Source organism: Argopecten irradians, chromosome 9 (assembly GCF_041381155.1).
Source record: "Argopecten irradians isolate NY chromosome 9, Ai_NY, whole genome shotgun sequence".
NCBI classification, from domain to species: Eukaryota; Metazoa; Mollusca; class Bivalvia; order Pectinida; family Pectinidae; genus Argopecten; species Argopecten irradians.
Window position 1 is genome coordinate 32,796,415 of NC_091142.1, and position 21,683 is coordinate 32,818,097.

The 21,683-nt window shown below is 40.1% G+C and overlaps 1 long non-coding RNA gene across 1 annotated transcript; it reads right to left on the bottom strand.

Annotated features, from left to right (window-relative positions):
• Positions 1-3,044: 3,044 nt before the first annotated feature.
• On the bottom strand, positions 3,045-7,303 carry LOC138332099 (uncharacterized). Its single transcript, XR_011209771.1, has 3 exons — positions 7,133-7,303; positions 6,377-6,487; positions 3,045-3,187 (listed from the first exon to the last, which is right to left on the bottom strand). It is a non-coding gene; the product is annotated as an uncharacterized lncRNA (long non-coding RNA).
• Positions 7,304-21,683: the final 14,380 nt, after the last annotated feature.

Sequence of the window (21,683 nt, forward strand, 5' to 3'; positions counted from 1 at the left end):
TCATTTATTTGCACAACTTTGGTAGCCCTTTATCCCAGCATACTACAGGCCAAATATGAGTACCCTGGACCTTTTGGTTAGTTAGAAGAAGTCGTTAAAAGATTTTAGCCTATTTGACCCCTGTGACCTTGAAAGTAGGTCAAGGTCATTTATTTTCACAACTTTGATAGCCCTTCATCCCAGTATGCTACAGGCCAAATATGAGTACTTTGGGCCTTACGGTTATTGAGAAGAAGTTGTTTGAATGAAAAGTTTACGCACGGCGCACGGCGGACGACGACGGACGGTGCATGATGACTATAGGTCATCCTGACCCTTTGGGTCAGATGACCTACATTGTAAAACATGATATAAGGCCATGTAAAATAAAAATGTTATCAATCGTACTATGACCAGCCCTAAACCCGGCCAGGGCATCTACATAAACACTGTACTTTTCAGCCCATGTAATTAACCTATCATTTAAAATTAAAATTTTCGTAAAAAGCTTACCAACCACACTTAATAGTAACACTTCTATCATTACGAACATCTGATTCAATATATATAATTGCTTCCCTTTTTATGAATGGGTATCACGTAACTCTCTGATCAAATAGTGGGGAATTCCCCCTTTCTAAAAATAGCACTGAATAACACTTCGAGATAAGTGATAAGCCTGATGAATCCCAGTTTTAAAATGATAGAATACTTATTTCTGGGACCCTACCTTCAGAGTAAAACAGAATATTTCAAAAGAAATCCCTGATAATGATAAGTGATGTAAATTAATTACAAATTGCCATAAACCTTCAATGCAATTCACAGAACAGCATCAAAGTATGATGACAACATGTACACAAAAGTGATAAAACCATATCAAATGGAATAATAATAGTCAAAAAGGGTGCGTATAATATATGTTTACAAAATTATACATGTAAAAATACTAAAACAATTAAAATAGTCTTGCCATTCCATAAACATAAATAGTGTAACCCTATGACAAGTACTTAAGTCTATAAATGTACATGTGTGAGTAAAAGGAATGAAGCTGTTCCTCTAGAAACTGCTTTAGATACCAGTAGACATTTAGTCTTGTATACTGGTACATTATTTTTATCTGAACACAATCATTTGATTTGATTAGTTTAACGTCCTATTAACAGCCAGGGTCATTTAAGGACGTGCCAGATTTGTTGGTGGAGGAAAGCTGGAGTACCCGGAGAAAAACCACCGACCAGCGGTCAGTACCTGGCAACTGCCCCACATGGGTTTCGAACTCGCGACCCAGAGGTGGAGGGCATGTGGTAACATGTCGGTACATCTTAACCACTCGGCTGACGCGGCCCTTGAACACAATCAATTTCCTTCATATAAAGGTTACTGTAAACCATCTATCTTTTGCAGCTATTTCATTTTCCAACATCAATTTCACAACAACTTCAAAAAGATTTACATTCGCGGATTTAAAAAAAATAATGGTAATTCCTATCAGTATTATGATTCAGAGGTTAATTTGCGGAGATCAGCTTTCGCGAATTTATTTGGATCAAGAAATTCGCTATAAAGTAAATAGAAAGCAAAAGAAAGTTGGTTTGCAGTAATTTCATAACTCTCTATTTTTTTAATTACACATCAATACATATAACCCACAGTCTGAATTACACAACTTTACAAGTTTCTTACTTTTCAAACCATTGCTTATCTAAGAACAAATACTGAACAATAACTCTCCAAAAATATTTGGTGTACACCCCGACATACAGAAGCTCCTGACATCAGAAATTCAGCCACAAATATTGACCTTTTGACTTCCATTGCACACATACAACTAGAAGAGGTCACACTATCTAAACACAGCAGTATGAAGGAGACTCACTGCCATGTGCAGAACAACAAAGACTATGGGCCTGTATCGTTTACCTGGTTTTTAATACCAAGTTATGTTCTGAATACAGGTTCATTGTTTCTTTTTAAAGGAATTTTAATATTTACCTCTTTTTCCTCTATTGAGCCCCGCCCCTCCTGCCCCCAGGGGGTCAGAGCCAAAATTTATACAAATTCTGTTCCCCTTTTCCCAAGGATGTTTCTTGCCAAATTTGGTTACAATCCATGCAGAACTCTATGACTAGTAGCGATATAAAGGAAATGTTAACGGACGGACGACCGACACGTTCCTTTGGGCCAGGTGAGCTAAAAACCAGACGCCTTCACCACAAAACAGGTGTTTTCAAAGGAAATAACACTTAATTATTAAAAGACACATCATTATTCACCTTTCACTATAGTTCAATATAAGGGCTTATGTGAGTAAATACACATGCCTATGAAAAGTCGTTCAGGATAAAAATGCAAATCATAGTAAAAATAACTTGATAAAGTGATACATAATTTTTTCATGCTAATTTACATGATACTTAATATACACAATCAAGAACAATGTAAACACAGACATCGAGATGAAAACCTTTACAGTATTCATGGAGAGAAAATATGCTGTATAAGCTAAGCCAGCAAAATAGTTCAGTCCAATTCAAATATTAGAATAATTAGCAGTCCAGACAGGATGGAATGCATTTTAAACTGGCCAATAATGCTACTGTTTTTTTTGCTCTGCTCTCTCATTTTCCATCTTTTATTACCATCTCTTGTTTTATTCATTTTTTCATGGTTTTCCATCCATCTAAAGTTTTGATTTTGGTTTTTAGATGCCATTTTCAACTGTATTGAGCCATCATCTCTTTCTTTTCATGCACTTTTTTCTAATCCCTAAATTCGTCCCTGCAGCATGCTGTTGGATCACAGGTCAGTCTAGGGGTTGTGAAAGCCTAAAATTAACATGCAAAATTAAATCAGGTCAACAGTCAGTTCATGTTCAATATTTATTGTATTATATTGTCAAATGAAAGAAAACAATTCATAACAACAAAATGTACCAATCAAAATTCTATCTGTTTGTTTGCTGTTGCTCAAGAATCATATTCAATCTAGTTTTTTACCATCTCATGTTTTATTCATTTTTTCATGGTTTTGAATTTTTTTCATGGTTTAAATATTCCATCTAAAGTTTTGATTTTGGTTTTAGATGCCATTTTCAACTGTATTGAGCCATCATCTCTTTCTTTTCATGCACTTTTTTCTAATCCCTAAATTCGTCCCTGCAGCATGCTGTTGGATCACAGGTCAGTCTAGGGGTTGTGAAAGCCTAAAATTAACATGCAAAATTAAATCAGGTCAACAGTCAGTTCATGTTCAATATTTATTGTATTATATTGTCAAATGAAAGAAAACAATTCATAACAACAGTTAGTACAAATCAAATGGCGAATAAATATTGATGTATGTTGTCTCCTGCTGGCATTTTTTAATAATAAATATTGATGTATGTTGTCTCCTGCTGACATTTTTTGTATAAATATTGAGGTATATTGTCTCCTGGTGACATTTTTTTGTATTAAATATTGATGTATATTGTCTCCTGGTGACATTTTTTTTGTATTAAATATTGATGTATGTTGTCTCTTGCTGACATTTTTTTGTATAAATATTGATGTATGACATTTTTTTGTATAAATATTGATGTATGTTGTCTCCTGGTGACATTTTTTTTGTATTAAATATTGATGTATATTGTCTCCTGGTGACATTTTTTTTTTTAATAAATATTGATGTATATTGACTCCTGGTGACATTTTTTTTGTATTAATTATTGAGGTATATTGTCTCCTCGTGACATTTTTTTTTGCATTAAATATTGATGTATGTTGTCTCTTACCAACATTTTTTTTGTATTAAATATTGATGTATGTTGTCTCTTACCATTTTTTTTTGGTTTTTTTTGTATTAAATATTGATGTATGTTGTCTCCTGCTTCTACCCCATTACTGACAAAATACAACAGGTGTTGGGGGTGTCACTGATGTAATCGCTCGCTCTCTGGCTCAGTAGGTCACACAGCAGGTTATGATGCTGTGAAGTACCCAGCGCCATAAGTAACAGGGTATCTCATTGGCTATCGCGACGACTGAAAGGCGGGCCATATGTTACCTTGCTCTGCAGTTTACCTTAGTCCGATTAGTGCTGCAAGCTTCGATCCGCGTGATGTGATCCACATTCAAGTTGATACAAATACATTTCTTGTACAATAGCCGTATGTAAATGTATTGAACTAACAAATATAATCCATTTTCAAATAAAGAATCTGCCGATCATAATGCCGATCAACTATAAGTGGCAAAATCCAAGGCAAATACAACAAACACATAATTTTACTCAAACAGCCATGTTTGATTTACCAGAAACCATGACAAAATATAACAATCAACAGGGAAAAAGTTTTGAAGTTTAAAAAAGTCAACAAACTCAAAATAAACATTGTGAAACTTAATAAATACCAGTATAATTTGGATTTTACCCTAAATAATTGTTCAAACCTGAGTTAAAAAATCCGTGAAATCATCTTTCGTAGTAAACAAGATGCCCAGAGGGCCTGTATCGTTCACCTGGTTTGTAATGCCTAGGAATGTTCTGAATACAAGTTCATTGTTTCTTTTCTGAAGGAATTTGAATATTTACCTCTAATTCCCCTATTGGGCCCCACTCTTTCTGCTCCAGGGGGTCAGAGCTAAAATTTATACAAGTTCTGTTCCCCTTCCCCCAAGGATATTTGTGGCCAAATTTGGTTACAATCCATGCAGAACTCTATGACTAGAAGCGATTTAAAGGAAATGTTGACAGATGGACGCCGCGCCATGACATAAGCTCACCGGCCCTTCGGGCCAGGTGAGCTAAAAATTGTGTGTAGGTTATTCCAAATATAGTAAAGTAATGAGAAGCATCATGGCGGCCAAGTGAACCGTGTTGGAGATGCGGGTCGAAATGATCTTAAAAACATAATTTAGATATGAAGTTGGGTAAAAGGAAAATCAGGTTTTTTTTTGTTTTTTTTATAGAAATCTTGGAAATTGTTGAATTTAATTGTCAATTTACATGACACATGTGAAATGTAACATTTTCACCAATGGATGTTTTGCAACACTATGGTCAATGGGACTGAATTGTAGGTGTTAGTTTGTTATATCAATATCGATCTCCAGATTTAATGTAGCGGAATATATATTTCGACTCATGAGACATGGCTTACAGAAAAACCCACGGCTAACATACATATATACGACTTCACTGAAATCTCAGTTACTAATGCTATCATAGAAATCAAAGAAATGTGGATAGGCCTAATTTATTTAATATGGAAAAGACTTTTGTGATTGAGACTTATTAAGATGTGATAAGTTTGATATTAATAATTAGAAAGATGTGGCAGTGTTGTATGTTGTTGCTATTTTCTGAATTTACTCTCTCGTGAAAGAATGTTCTTCGTATTGTACCCACGGAGCTATCCCAACCAATCATAGCCGAGATTACAAACTTCAATTGTCTGATTGCTGTATCGGCTCTCTCACCTATCACGGTAGCTACTGAGCCGTGACGTAAGGTGATAGGTCACAGCCGATACCAACCCTTGTTGTATTTTGTCAGTAAAAAATAAATAAAAGTAGACCTTTGTAGAAGATGACATGCTTTCATTAACAGGCAAATGTTTAAAAGACAAAAACAAGAGGCTCATTTGCCTTAACTATTTCTCCGACTATTGGCCAAAACAACAGTGACACAGTGTACTATATATATGTATATTATTTGCTAACAATTAAGGCAACACAAAGAACTCCTTAGTTGACGTTATAAACTTTGAAATATTTGATGACTTTGAAATATTTGATGACTTTGACCTAAAAAGAGGGTTAAGGTCAATCAATTAAATAAACTGAATCTTGTCCTTATCGTAGTATGCTACTGATCCAATATCAAGTTTAATTTCTAGGCCGCTTAGTTATTCTCAAGAAGTCTTTTAAAGATGCTCCACCGCTCACAGATGATATTTTTTCTCTATCAAACACAGGAGCAGACGATTTAGTGTTTTTCTTCAAAAGTTACTTACTTTACACCATTAACACCTATGATAATTTTGACGTTCTAAATTTACTTCAAGATAAAAATAATTAATTGCATCCTGAAAGAAATCTGTGGCATTATGTCCTATATGGAATGAAGTACTGATAAGGCGTGCACCAAAAGCAAAGTAAATTATTTATATTATGTTTTGTGTTAATTAGATATAAAATATGTGATTAAACACCAATTATTGTTAAAATGATGAGTATAGCTTATGCTCTATTAGCGGTGGAGCATCTTTTAAAGATTTTTTCCTATTTGACCCCTATGACCGTGAATCAAGTTATTCACCAGATGTTGTTTAAAGATTAGACATGTTACACTATAAATACTTCCAAATATGTACAACTGTTCCTGACAAACTTCTTCAATTATATATTACCTCGACTGTTTCTTCTCCTCTTCAACAAGATAAATCCTACAACTACAATCGCAATCAAAGCAATCCCACCAACTACAATGCCAGCAATCTCTCCTGTTCCAAGTCCTCCTTCTGTAAACAGATAAATTAAAATATTATTATCAACAGACAAATTATACTGGAATTATTCCTTAACACTTACTGAGAAATAGCATATATATAGCAGTAACAAATTTCATCTAACAAAATCCATGATGGCTGCCTGTCAGCAATCTTTAAATCTGAGTGTTCCAAAATCAAATATGTAGCACTAGAATCCAGAGGGAACCAACAAATAAGTTTGACGACATGCACATCATAGGGCCATGAGGAGCCTATATGTCTAAAAGGATCTTTCCAGTACTTTCTAGTAATTAAAGATGCTCCACCGCTCAAAATCTAAGATGGCTGCCTATCGGCTATCTTATCCGATTAAATGCAACATGCACAACGAATTGTCCTAGGGGAACTTATATATAAAATTGAGAAAGCGTGGTAACAAGAATTATTAACAGACGGATGGACGGACAAATGGGCCGTATATGAAATGCAATTTAATTAGCACATCTACATGGCTCATTCCCCGAACATCAATATATCTGACCATTAAGGATAATGCTACATATCGACCTGGCATTGAAGAAAGCTAACTCATTCATTACTCGTTCAATGTTGTACACTTGATTAAACTATCTTCTAATTATTTGTATGATAATGTAAGTTTTAGCAATAACTCACGATGTTCTACCAAGAGGTTGGTTTCTTTTTGGTCGGTCCTGTCCTGGCCATTCACATTAGCAACACACATCACATTCACCACCGAGGAGCCACAGTACTGCTGTGGAACCTGAGTATAACTTGTTGTGCTGCCTTTTTCTTCTACCTGTAAAATAAAATTTCTGGGTAGGGTATTTAGTACATACTGATGGGAAATATCTTTGGCAAGGAATCAAGAATTTCATTGAGTAACCAGAAAATTAGTTTTTCTCTCTTTTTTTGAAAAGACTTCCACAATATCTTGTAAGATTTAAGATGATAAATAACCCTGTCCTTTCTATAATAACCGCTGTACTTTCCTGTACAGTATTCAAGATGATAAATTACTCTCTGTCCCTTCCAATATATATAAGGATTTAAGATGATAAATAACCCTTGTCCTTTCTATAATAAACCTGTCCTTTTCTATAGATGAGTTAAGGCGATAGATAATACCCTGTCCCTTTCTTTTAATAGTCTCCTGTCCTTTCTATAAGATAGCCCTTTTCTTTATATAAGATTTTAAGGTGATAATAACTGCCTGTCCTTTCTAAAATAACCCTGTCCTTTCTATACATAGCCCCTGTCCTTTCTATAATATCGCCCATGTCCTTTCTATAATAGCCCATTTCCTTTCTATAAAGGTCGATAATAACCCTGGTCCCTTTCCTATAATAACCCTGTCCTTTCTATAAATTAACCCCTAAGGTCCCTTGCATCTATAATAACTCCTTTGTACTTTTCTGTAAGATATTCAAGTAATGATAAATACCTGTCCTTTCTATAATAGCCCTGTCCCTTTCTATAATCCTTTCTTTAATATCCCCTATTAGCCCTTTCCTTTATATAAGATTTAAGGTGATAATAACCCTGTCCTTTCTATAATAGCCCTGTCCTTTCTATAATAACCCTGTCCTTTCTATAATAAACCTGCCCTTTCAGGTGATAACTAACCCTGTCCTTTCTATAATAACCCTGTCCTTTCTATAAAGATTTAAGGTGATAACAAGAGGTCCGTAGGGCTTATATCGCTCACCTGGTTGGTAATGCCAAGCATTGTTCTGAATACAGGTTCATTGTTTCTTTTCTGAAGAAATTTTTACCAGGGGGTCATGCAGAGCCAAAAATTTAACCAAATCTATTCCCCTCCCCCCCAAAGATGTTTCTTGCCAAATTTGGTCACAATCCATGCAGAACTCCATAACAAGTAGAGATTTAAATGATTTATCTCTACTTCCCCTATTGGGCCCCACTCCTCCTGCACCTGAGGGGTCAGAGCCCAAAATTTATACAAACTCTGTTCCCCAAGGTTGTTTGTGGCCAAATGAGGTTAAAATCCATGCAGAACTTTATGACAAGTAGCGATTAAAATAATTTACCTCTATTTCCCCTATTGGGCCCCGCCCCTCCTATCCCCGGGGGGTCAGAGCCAAATTTTTGTATACAAACTATGTTCACCTTCCCCAATGGATGTTTCTGGTCAAATTTGGTTATAATCCATGCAGAACGTTATTACTAGAGGCAATTTAAAGGATTTACTGTCATTTTCCCTATTGGGTCCCGCCTCTCCTGCCCCCTGGGAGTCAGAGTCAAAATTTATGCAAACTCTGTTCCCATTCCCCGAAGGATGCTTGTGGCCAAATTTGGTTACAATCAATGTAGAACTCTATGATTAGTATCGATTTAAAGGAAATGTTAACGGACGAACAGATGATTGATGCTGCGCCATAGAAAAAGATCACTGGCAAATAAGGGCCGAGTGATAGAGGAAATATAGCTGGATGGACTAATAATGTGTAAAGATATTGGTCTGACACCCAGGGGCCGAGTGATAGAGAAAATATAGGCAGATGGACTAATAATGTGTAAAAAACATTGGTCTGACACCCAGAGGCCGAGTGATAGATGAAATATAGGCAGATGGACAAATAATGTGTAAAAACATTGGCCTGACACTCAGGGCCGAGTGATAGAGGAAATATAGGCAGATGGACTAATAATGTGTAAAAACATTGGTCTGACACCCAGGGGCCAAGTGATAGAGGAAATATAGGCTGATGGACTAATAATGTGTAAAAACATTGGTCTGACACCCAGGGGCCTAGTGATAGAGGAAATATAGGCTGATGGACTAATAATGTGTAAAAACATTGGTCTGACACCCAGGGGCCTAGTGATAGAGGAAATATAGGCTGATGGACTAATAATGTGTAAAAACATTGGTCTGACACTCAGGGGCCTAGTGATAGAGGAAATATAGGCTGATGGACTAATAATGTGTAAAAACATTGGTCTGACACCCAGGGGCCGAGTGATAGAGGAAATATAGGCTGATGGACTAATAATGTGTAAAAACATTGGTCTGACACCCAGGGTCTAGTGACAGAGGAAATATAGGTTGATGGACTAATAATGTGTAAAAACATTGGTCTGACACCCAGGGGCCAAGTGATAGAGGAAATATAGCTGGATGGACTAATAATGTGTAAAGACATTGGTCTGACACCCAGGGGCCTAGTGATAGAGAAAATTTGTGTAAAAAACATTGGTCTGACACCCACCGAGTGATAGAGGAAATATAGGCTGATGGCTAACAATGTGTAAAAAACATTGGTCCTGACACCCAGGGCCTAGTGATAGAGGATAGGCTGAACTAATAATAAAAACATTGGTCTGACACCCAGGGTCTAGTGACAGAGGAAATATAGGTTGACGGACTAACAATGTGTAAAAACATTGGTCTGACACCCAGGGGTCTAGTGACAGAGGAAATATAGGTTGATGGACTAATAATGTGTAAAAACATTGGTCTGACACCCAGGGGCCGAGTGATAGAGGAAATATAGGCAGATGGACTAAATAATGTGTAAAAACATTGGTCTGACACTCAGGGGCCGAGTGATAGAGAGGAAATATAGGCAGATGGACTAATAATGTGTAAAAACATTGGTCTGACACTCAGGGGCCGAGTGATAGAGGAAATATAGGCAGATGGACTAATAATGTGTAAAAAAAGTCTGACCTGGTAATTACACCTCCCCTACCACAGGTTAAAAGTAAGAATGTTTTCACTCCTCTAATTAATTCCCCTCCCAATACACCAGTTACATGTAAGACTGTTTTTCCTGCTGCTGTGATACTACCCCTACCACTAACCCTGTTACATAGTAAGAAATGTTTCTCACCAACTAAATACTTCACCCCTCCCCTTCCCCCAGTTACCAGTAAGATAATGTTTCCCCCCTATTATATACTACCCCCTCCCCTACCCCAAGTTACCAGTAGAAGAATGTTTCACACCTCTATTACTACCCACTCCCCTACACCAGTTAACCTGTAAGAATGCATCTTAGAGCTAATACAGATAAACAAATCCCCCTTGATAACGTTAGAATGATTCCCGATCCTTAAAACTACCCCTCCCCTACCCAAGTTACAAGTAAGAAATGTTTCCCACCTCCTAATTCTACAGACTCACCTATCCCAGTTACAGGAAAGACTGTATTCTCCCACCTTTAATACTACCCCTCCCCTAGCCACCAGTTGATGAGTAAGAATGTTTACCAACTCGTAAATACTACCCTTCCCACCTACCCCAGTTACAAAGTGAAGATTGTTTCCCACGTCTTAATAACACCTCCCCTACACCTCAACAGTTATCATGTCTTTAAGTTAAAAGGTTTCCCACCTATAATACTAACCCATCCAACTACACCCCCAGTTACAAAGTAAGAATGTTTCCCACCTCTAATACTACCCCTCCCTACCCCCTAGTAAGTTACAAGTAAGAAGTTATGTTTCCCCACCTATAATACTACCCCTCCCCACCACAGTTACTCAGTATAGAAATGTTATCCCACCTCTAATACTACACCTCCCCTTACCCACAGTAACAAAAGTATAGAATGTTTCCCATCCCTTTAATACTAACCCTCTTACCCCACAGTTCCAGTATTGTTTACACCTCTATTAGAATTGTTTCCCACCAACTAATTTTACACCTAGATCCTCCCCTACCCCAGTTACAAGTAAGAATGTTTCCCACTACCTCTTAATACTACGCCTCCCCTACCCAGTTACAAGTAAGGAAATGTTTCCCACCTACTATTTACTTTACCATCTCCCTAACCCCAGTTACAAGTAAGAACTGTTTCCCACGCATCTAATACTACCCTCTCCACTACCCCAGTTACAAGTTAAGAATGTTTCCCACCTCTAATACTACCCCTTCCCCTACCCACCCAGTTACAAGTAAGAATGTCTTCCCACTCTCTAATACTATACCCCTCCCCTATCCCCAAGTTACAAGTAAGAATGTTTCCCGTCCTCTAATACTACCCCTCCCAGTTTACCCCAGTCTAGTTACAAGTAAGAATGGTTTCCCCACCTCTAATACTACCCCTCCCCACTACCCCCAGTTTACAAGTAAGAATGTTTCCCACCTCTAATTACTACCCCCTCACCTACCCCCAGTTACAATGTAAGAATGTTTCCCACCTCTAAATACTACACCCTCCCCTACACCCAGTTACAAGTAAGAATGTTTCCCAACCTTCTAATACTACACCTCCCCAACCCCTACAGGAAGAGAATTATTTCCCAATCTCTGATACTACTCCTCCCCTACCCCCAGTTACAAGTAAGAATGTTTTCCCATCCTCTAATACTACCCTCGTCCCCTACCCCAGTTACAAGTAAGATTGTTTCCCCACCTCTAAATACTGAGACCCACTTCTCCCCTACCCCAGTTACAAGTAAGAATGTTTACCCACCTCTCTATACTATCACCTCCCTACCCCAGTTACCAGTAAGAATGTTTCCCACCTCTGAAATAATAGACTACCACCTCCCCTAACCCAAGTTACAAGTAGTAGAATGTTTACCCACCTCTAATACTACTAACCCCTCCCCTACCCCAGTTAACAAGTAAGAATGTTTCCCACCTCTAATACTACCCCTCCCCTACCCCAGTTACAAGACTCTAAGAATGTTTCCCACCTCTAATACTACCCCTCCCCTACCCCAGTTACAAGGTAAGAATGTTTCCCATCTCTAATACTACCCCTCCCCTACCCCCAGTTACAAGTAAGAATGTTTCCCACCTCTAATACTACACTTGACCCCTACCCACCCCAGTTACAAGTAAGAATGTTTCCCACCTCTAATAATACACCCTCACTAACCCCAGTCCATAGTAAGAATGTTTCCCACCCTAATAACTACCCCTCTCCTACCCCAGTTACAAGTAAGAATGTTTCCCACCTCTAATACTACACCTCCCCTACCCCAGTTACAAGTAAGAATGTTTCCCACTCTAATACTACCACCTCCCTACCCCAGTTACAAGTAAGAATGTTTCCCACCTCTAATACTACCCTCTCCCCTACCCCAGTTACAAGTTAAGAATGTTTCCCACCTCTAATACTACACCTCCACCTACCCCAGTTACAAGTAAGAATGTTTCCCACCTAATACTACCCCTACCCCCTACCCAGTACAAGTAAGAATGTTTCCCACCTCTCTAATACTACACCTCCCCTACCCCAGTTACATAGTAAGAATGTTTCCCTCCCACCTCTAATACTACCCCTCCCCTACCCCAGTTACAAGTAAGAAATGTTTCCCACTCTCTAATACTACACCTCCCCTACCACCAGTTACAAGTAAGAATGTTTCCCACCTCTAATACTACCCCTCCCCTACCCCAGTTACAGGTAAGAATGTTTCCCACCTCTAATACTACCCCTCCCCTACCCCCCAGTTTACAAGTAAGAATGTTTCCCACCTCTAATACTACACCCCCTCCCCTACCCCAGTTACAAGTAAGAATGTTTCCCACCTCTAATACTACCCCTCCCCTACCCAACCCAGTTACAAGTAAGAATGTTTCCCACCTCTAATACTACCCCTCCCCTACCCCAGTTACAAGTAAGAATGTTTCCACACCTCTAATACTACCCCTCCCCTACCCCAGTTACAAGTAAGAATGTTTCCCACCTCTAATACTACCCCTCCCCTACCCCAGTTACAAGTAAGAATGTTTCCCACCTCTAATACTACCCCTCCCCTACCCCAGTTTACAAGTAAGAATGTTTCCCACCTCTAATACTACCCCTCCCCTACCCCAGTTACAAGTAAGAATGTTTCCCACCTATAATACTACACCCTCCCCTACCCCAGTTACAAGTAAGAATGTTTCCCACCTCTAATACTACCCCTCCCCTACCCCAGTTACCAGTAAGAATGTTTCCCACCTCTAATACTACCCCTCCCCTACCCCAGTTACAAGTAAGAATGTTTCCCACCTCTAATACTACCCCTCCCCTACCCCAGTTACAAGTAAGAATGTTTCCCACCTCTAATACTACCCCTCCCCTACCCCAGTTACAAGTAAGAATGTTTCCCACCTCTAATACTACCCCTCCCCTACCCAGTTACAAGTAAGAATGTTTCCCACCTCTAATACTACACCTCCCCTACCCCAGTTACAAGTAAGAATGTTTCCCACCTCTAATACTACCCCTCCCCTACCCCAGTTACAAGTAAGAATGTTTCCCACCTCTAATACTACCCCTCCCCTACCCCAGTTACAAGTAAGAATGTTTCCCACCTCTAATACTACCCCTCCCCTACCCCCAGTTACCAGTAAGAATGTTTCCCACCTCTAATACTACACCTCCCCTACCCCAGTTACAGTAAGAATGTTTCCCATCCCTAATACTACCCCTCCCCTACCCCAGTTACAAGTAAGAATGTTTCCCACCTCTAATACTACCCCTCCCCTACCCCAGTTACAGGTAAGAATGTTTCCCACCTCTAATACTACCCCTCCCCTACCCCAGTTACAGGTAAGAATGTTTCCCACCTCTAATACTACCCCTCCCCTACCCCAGTTACAAGTAAGAATGTTTCCCACCTCTAATACTACCCCTCCCCTACCCCAGTTACAAGTAAGAATGTTTCCCACCTCTAATACTACCCCTCCCCTACCCCAGTTACAAGTAAGAATGTTTCCCACCTCTAATACTACCCCTCCCCTACCCCAGTTACAAGTAAGAATGTTTCCCACCTCTAATACTACCCCTCCCCTACCCCAGTTACAAGTAAGAATGTTTCCCACCTCTAATACTACCCCTCCCCTACCCCAGTCACAAGTAAGAATGTTTCCCATCCCTAATACTACCCCTCCCCTACCCCAGTTACAAGTAAGAATGTTTCCCACCTCTAATACTACCCCTCCCCTACCCCAGTTACAAGTAAGAATGTTTTCCCACCTCTAATACTACCCCTCCCCTACCCCAGTTACAAGTAAGAATGTTTCCCACCTCTAATACTACCCCTCCCCTACCCCAGTTACAAGTAAGAATGTTTCCCACCTCTAATACTACCCCTCCCCTACCCCAGTTACAAGTAAGAATGTTTCCCACCTCTAATACTACCCTCCCCTACCCCAGTTACAAGTAAGAATGTTTCCCACCTCTAATACTACCCCTCCCCTACCCCAGTTACAAGTAAGAATGTTTCCCACCTCTAATACTACCCCTCCCCTACCCCAGTTACAAGTAAGAATGTTTCCCACCTCTAATACTACCCCTCCCCTACCCCAGTTACAAGTAAGAATGTTTCCCACCTCTAATACTACCCCTCCCCTACCCCAGTTACAAGTAAGAATGTTTCCCACCTCTAATACTACCCTCCCCTACCCCAGTTACAAGTAAGAATGTTTCCCACCTCTAATACTACCCCTCCCCTACCCCAGTTACAAGTAAGAATGTTTCCCACCTCTAATACTACCCCTCCCCTACCCCAGTTACAAGTAAGAATGTTTCCCACCTCTAATACTACCCCTCCCCTACCCCAGTTACAAGTAAGAATGTTTCCCACCTCTAATACTACCCCTCCCCTACCCCAGTTACAAGTAAGAATGTTTTCCCACCTCTAATACTACACCTCCCCTCCCCCAGTTACAAGTAAGAATGTTTCCCACCTCTAATACTACCCCTCCCCTACCCCAGTTACAAGTAAGAATGTTTCCCACCTCTAATACTACCCCTCCCCTACCCCAGTTACAGGTAAGAATGTTTCCCACCTATAATACTACCCCTCCCCTACCCCAGTTACAAGTAAGAATGTTTCCCACCTCTAATACTACACCTCCCCTACCCCAGTTACAAGTAAGAATGTTTCCCACCTCTAATTCTACACCTCCCCTACCCCAGTTACAGGTAAGAATGTTTCCCACCTCTAATACTGACCCTCCCCTACCCCAGTTACAAGTAAGAATGTTTCCCACCTCTAATACTACCCCTCCCCTACCCCAGTTACAAGTAAGAATGTTTCCCACCTCTAATACTACCCCTCCCCTACCCCAGTTACAAGTAAGAATGTTTCCCACCTCTAATACTACACCTCCCCTACCCCAGTTACAAGTAAGAATGTTTCCCACCTCTAATACTACCCCTCCCCTACCCCAGTTACAAGTAAGAATGTTTCCCACCTCTAATACTACCCCTCCCCTACCCCAGTTACAAGTAAGAATGTTTCCCACCTCTAATACTACCCCTCCCCTACCCCAGTTACAAGTAAGAATGTTTCCCACCTCTAATACTACCCCTCCCCTACCCCAGTTACAAGTAAGAATGTTTCCCACCTCTAATACTACCCCTCCCCTACCCCAGTTACAAGTAAGAATGTTTCCCACCTCTAATACTACCCCTCCCCTACCCCAGTTACAAGTAAGAATGTTTCCCACCTCTAATTCTACACCTCCCCTACCCCAGTTACAAGTAAGAATGTTTCCCACCTCTAATACTACACCTCCCCTACCCCAGTTACAAGTAAGAATGTTTCCCACCTCTAATACTACACCTCCCCTACCCCAGTTACCAGTAAGAATGTTTCCCACCTCTAATACTACTACCCCTCCCCTACCCCAGTTACAAGTAAGAATGTTTCCCACCTCTAATACTACCCCTCCCCTACCCCAGTTACCAGTAAGAATGTTTCCCACCTCTAATACTACCCCTCCCCTACCCCAGTTACAAGTAAGAATGTTTCCCACCTCTAATACTACCCCTCCCCTACCCCAGTTACAAGTAAGAATGTTTCCCACCTCTAATACTACCCCTCCCCTACCCCAGTTACAAGTAAGAATGTTTCCCACCTCTAATACTACCCCTCCCCTACCCCAGTTACAAGTAAGAATGTTTCCCACCTCTAATACTACCCCTCCCCTACCCCAGTTACAGTAAGAATGTTTCCCACCTCTAATACTACTACCCCTCCCCTACCCCAGTTACAAGTAAGAATGTTTCCCACCTCTAATACTACCCCTCCCCTACCCCAGTTACAAGTAAGAATGTTTCCCACCTCTAATACTACCCCTCCCCTACCCCAGTTACAAGTAAGAATGTTTCCCACCTCTAATACTACCCCTCCCCTACCCCAGTTACAAGTAAGAATGTTTCCCACCTCTAATACTACCCCTCCCCTACCCCAGTTACAAGTAAGAATGTTTCCCACCTCTAATACTACCCTCCCCTACCCCAGTTACAAGTAAGAATGTTTCCCACCTCTAATACTACCCCTCCCCTACCCCAGTTACAAGTAAGAATGTTTCCCACCTCTAATACTACCCCTCCCCTACCCCAGTTACAGGTAAGAATGTTTCCCACCTCTAATACTACCCCTCCCCTACCCCAGTTACAAGTAAGAATGTTTCCCACCTCTAATACTACCCCTCCCCTACCCCAGTTACCAGTAAGAATGTTTCCCACCTCTAATACTACCCCTCCCCTACCCCAGTTACAAGTAAGAATGTTTCCCACCTCTAATACTACCCCTCCCCTACCCCAGTTACAAGTAAGAATGTTTCCCACCTCTAATACTACCCCTCCCCTACCCCAGTTACAAGTAAGAATGTTTCCCACCTCTAATAATACTACACCTCCCCTACCCCAGTTACAAGTAAGAATGTTTCCCACCTCTAATACTACCCCTCCCCTACCCCAGTTACAAGTAAGAATGTTTCCCACCTCTAATACTACCCCTCCCCTACCCCAGTTACAAGTAAGAATGTTTCCCACCTCTAATACTACCCCTCCCCTACCCCAGTTACAAGTAAGAATGTTTCCCACCTCTAATACTACACCTCCCCTACCCCAGTTACAAGTAAGAATGTTTCCCACCTCTAATACTACCCCTCCCCTACCCCAGTTACAAGTAAGAATGTTTCCCACCTCTAATACTACACCTCCCCTACCCCAGTTACAAGTAAGAATGTTTCCCACCTCTAATACTACACCTCCCCTACCCCCAGTTACAAGTAAGAATGTTTCCCACCTCTAATACTACCCCTCCCCTACCCCAGTTACAAGTAAGAATGTTTCCCACCTCTAATACTACACCTCCCCTACCCCAGTTACAAGTAAGAATGTTTCCCACCTCTAATACTACCCCTCCCCTACCCCAGTTACAAGTAAGAATGTTTCCCACCTCTAATACTACACCTCCCCTACCCCAGTTACAAGTAAGAATGTTTCCCACCTCTAATACTACCCCTCCCGTACCCCAGTTACAAGTAAGAATGTTTCCCACCTCTAATACTACCCTTCCTCTACCCCAGTTACAAGTAAGAATGTTTCCCACCTCTAATACTACCCCTCCCCTACCCCAGTTACAAGTAAGAATGTTTCCCACCTCTAATACTACCCCTCCCCTACCCCAGTTACAAGTAAGAATGTTTCCCACCTCTAATTCTACCCCTCCCTACCCCAGTTACAAGTAAGAATGTTTCCCACCTCTAATACTACCTACCCTCCCCTACCCCAGTTACAAGTAAGAATGTTTCCCACCTCTAATACTACCCCTCCCCTACCCCAGTTACAAGTAAGAATGTTTCCTACCTCTAATACTACCCCTCCCCTACCCCAGTTACAAGTAAGAATGTTTCCCACCTCAAATTCTAACCCCTCCCCTACCCCAGTTACAAGTAAGAATGTTTCCTCACCACTAATACTACACCTCCCTACCCCAGTTACAAGTAAGAATGTTTCCCACCTCTAATACTACCCCTCCCCTACCCCAGTTACCAGTAAGAATGTTACCTACCTCTATTACTACACCTCCCCTCCCCAGTTACAAGTAAGAATGTTACCTACCTCTAATACTACCCCTCCCCTACCCCAGTTACCAGTAAGAATGTTTCCCACCTTTAATAGTGACGTTGTATAGGAAGTTTGGGCTCTGACTGACTCTGTAGAGTCCAGTGTCCCTTGTTGTTACGTCAGACAGAGTCATCCCTAAGTCTCCTACTCTATCAAATGTTCGACCTGCAAAGTTGCCACCTGTGATCACTTCTCCTGATGTCCGTACTGCGCCGATGTCTTCCTCTGGTGAGCCATGTCGTGTGAACAACCAACTTATAATCACATCTGGATTATATGGCACCTCGTCAAAGGTCAGAACCAAGCGGGATCCGGTACATATCTCAAAAGTTCTATCTGCTGGGACCACTGAAACATCAACCAAATAAAATGTGTCTGTATTCAATAAATAGCTCAACACACTAGATGACTGGCTTACTGTTAAACAATATTTCAATGATACAGTAATTAATTCTACATTCTGTATCCTTATCCAATTCATAACAGAAAATTGATCGGTTGATGCTATCCAAAAAACTGATTTTAATTTTTTATTTTGATTAAATTCACAACCTTTGGTGAAGCTTGCGGGTGCCAGACTTACCGTTTTACTTTCTGAAGCGGATCATCATTTCATGAGCTGTCTTATTTTTTTAACAAAAATTTAATAAACTTTACATTGGTGTTTCTTTTGACTCGATAAGACAAGTATTTGTTGAGAAAAATGGTTTTTACCAGGTATTCCTGGTTCATAGGCATCTCGTGTGATGTTTAGTAGTGTAAAGAGATAGTCACAAATCCTTCTCACTTCTAAATCCTTCGTTTTAAATATTCACAAGAAGTCATATAAATGTGCCATTGTCACTCGTACGTATGATATCTTGAATGGAAGTCAAGGTTATTCATTTGAACAAACTAGGTTGGCCTTCATGTCAAACATATGAGTGCCCTAAATATACTTAAATAACCTCACTCATACTTGAGAGTTGTCAGTCGAAGGCACTCTAGATGTTTTCACATTGCCACGAAAACTGGTGACATCGCATACACTTATACGAGAATGACCCTGATACGCAAATGGCTGTTAATTTACAACCTGACCTAAAAAACACAGACTAGCTGTTTTATATAATATAAAGCAGGCAAGTCCATTTAAGTCATTTACAAATATTTCACTTCCACGTAGTGTACTTATCTCAGAATATTATGCGTTAATGTCTTAATACCACAAAAACTGGGGATGGACAAGTATATGGGTAACAGTTACCCATTTGAGTAACAGTTACCTGTTTGAGTAATCAATAATGTACCAAATTGAGGAATTATGACGAAAGAAAAATGCATGGAAGTTATTTTTAAACATTTTTATCAAAAAAGGGCGTCATAATTTTGACATGGCACCATTCCTAACATAACTTAGTGTATTATAATTATTAATCAAATTTCGTAGTCGTCTCAATCTTATGTAAGTCAGAAACTGAATTACCTCTATTGCTAACTATGGGGCTAAAAATAGAACACTTTTAAAACTGTATCAACCATAACATTTTCACTTTCCCTGATCGTACTACGTATTGTAGCCCGAGATACTCTGGCCCTGACACCAGACTTAGACATTATGACAGTTAGATGTCTGGTTTAGGGCCACGCATGCACGTTCTATTGTGTCAACACAGTAGTTTCTTTTCCGCAACTTTAAATTTCACTCGTCGTCGTTGCCATTTTCTCGTAGTATGCAAATCCTCTTTGATCTCGACGGATTGCTATATTTGGGTAGATATGATATTCATTTGTTGAATAGACTAAGGTTAGTGGTGATTCTCGGTGGTCAGTCTGAATCGGAGAGTAACTGGCCCGATACCAAACGGTGTCGGCTTATTCCAGGTTTTCGAGTACTACTGCGCTCTGGCCCTAAACTAGACGTCTATCTGTCATAATGTCTAAGTCTGGTGTCAGGACCAGAGTATCTCGGGCTATACGTATTGTAGTCAAAAAAGAAAACCTAAATGGTCATATTACAACAGAATTTGATAGTTCATGCACAGAAACATAGAGTCTTAGATCTGTTGTAAGGCATTCTAAAAATTATGACGCCCTTTTCAATAACAATTTTTTAAAACAGCATTATGTGTTTCCCTTTCACAGAATTCCTAATATGGGTAACTTTTTGATTACTCAAACAGGTAACTGTTACTCAAATGGGTAACTGTTACCCATAGGCAGGGTTCAACCGTTGTGTCCAACCTGACTAGCCTAACATAGGTTATTAATTGGTATAAAGACCTATAGGCCTTCTCTTCTTCTTGTGTTACACAAATCCATCGATAACAATTATTATTTTGTGGTGGATTGGCAGGGGCGTGCATAGATTGTGTAAAAAAAGTAAACTTATATATACAGTGAAGGTGCAGGATATTGGCTTTTTTTGTTTTAAAGTTTATAGTTCACCTCAGTCCTGTCAAAGGTACTGGAGCACATCATAGGTAAAAACATCCTACAATTCTTTGAACGTCATAACATCCTAACAACACTAAATCACGGATTCCGATCCCGCTATTCATGCGAAACACAACTAGCAATAACCATCGATGATCTGGCCAGGTACTACGACTTGGGTGCACAAACCGACATCGCCATTTTAGACTTTTCTAAGGCATTCGACACCGTGCCCCATAAACACCTACTTCACAAACTACATGCATACAGTATTTGTGGGCCCCTACATCAATGGATCGATCCATACATTTTTATGCCATCGGCACATGAGGGTAGTAGTGACGTGGAGACCAGATCCAGAGACCCAGGCTGCATAACCAACATGCTAAAGGAATTGAAATTAACAACACTAGAAGATCGCAGGAAACAACTTGGATTTGTGTTTCTATTCAAGGTAGTTGAGGGGTTGGTACCAGCGATACCATCTAACTAGTGAATATTTAACTCCAGTCAGAAACAAACACAGAATCTGTGCTAGTAATACACTACTCCAACAATGTTAGAGGTTAACACGACAAGATACTTTTTAACATTGTGTCGCATATCCACCCAATGTAATCAGGTGGAATAAGACCTCATACACGTGTAGGAGTAATAATACACCAGACTTTGTCACTACTAATTTCGTCATTGATTACCAGCAGAAACATAGTAAATGCTTTAGATACCAGGGTACCGTTTCACAAAGCATACGTAACTTTACGGGTACACGTAGGATTTACGTGCACGTATCTTTACGTGTACGTAAATTTTAAGGGCGTTTCACGACGCCGTACGTAACTTTCCGCACTTACGTGCAGGTTTACGTGCACGTAACGTAGACCGGACGTGGATAATGTCAAAACAATCAATCTTTATATTTTCTCTGATATAGCTGTGAAAACAATTTGCTA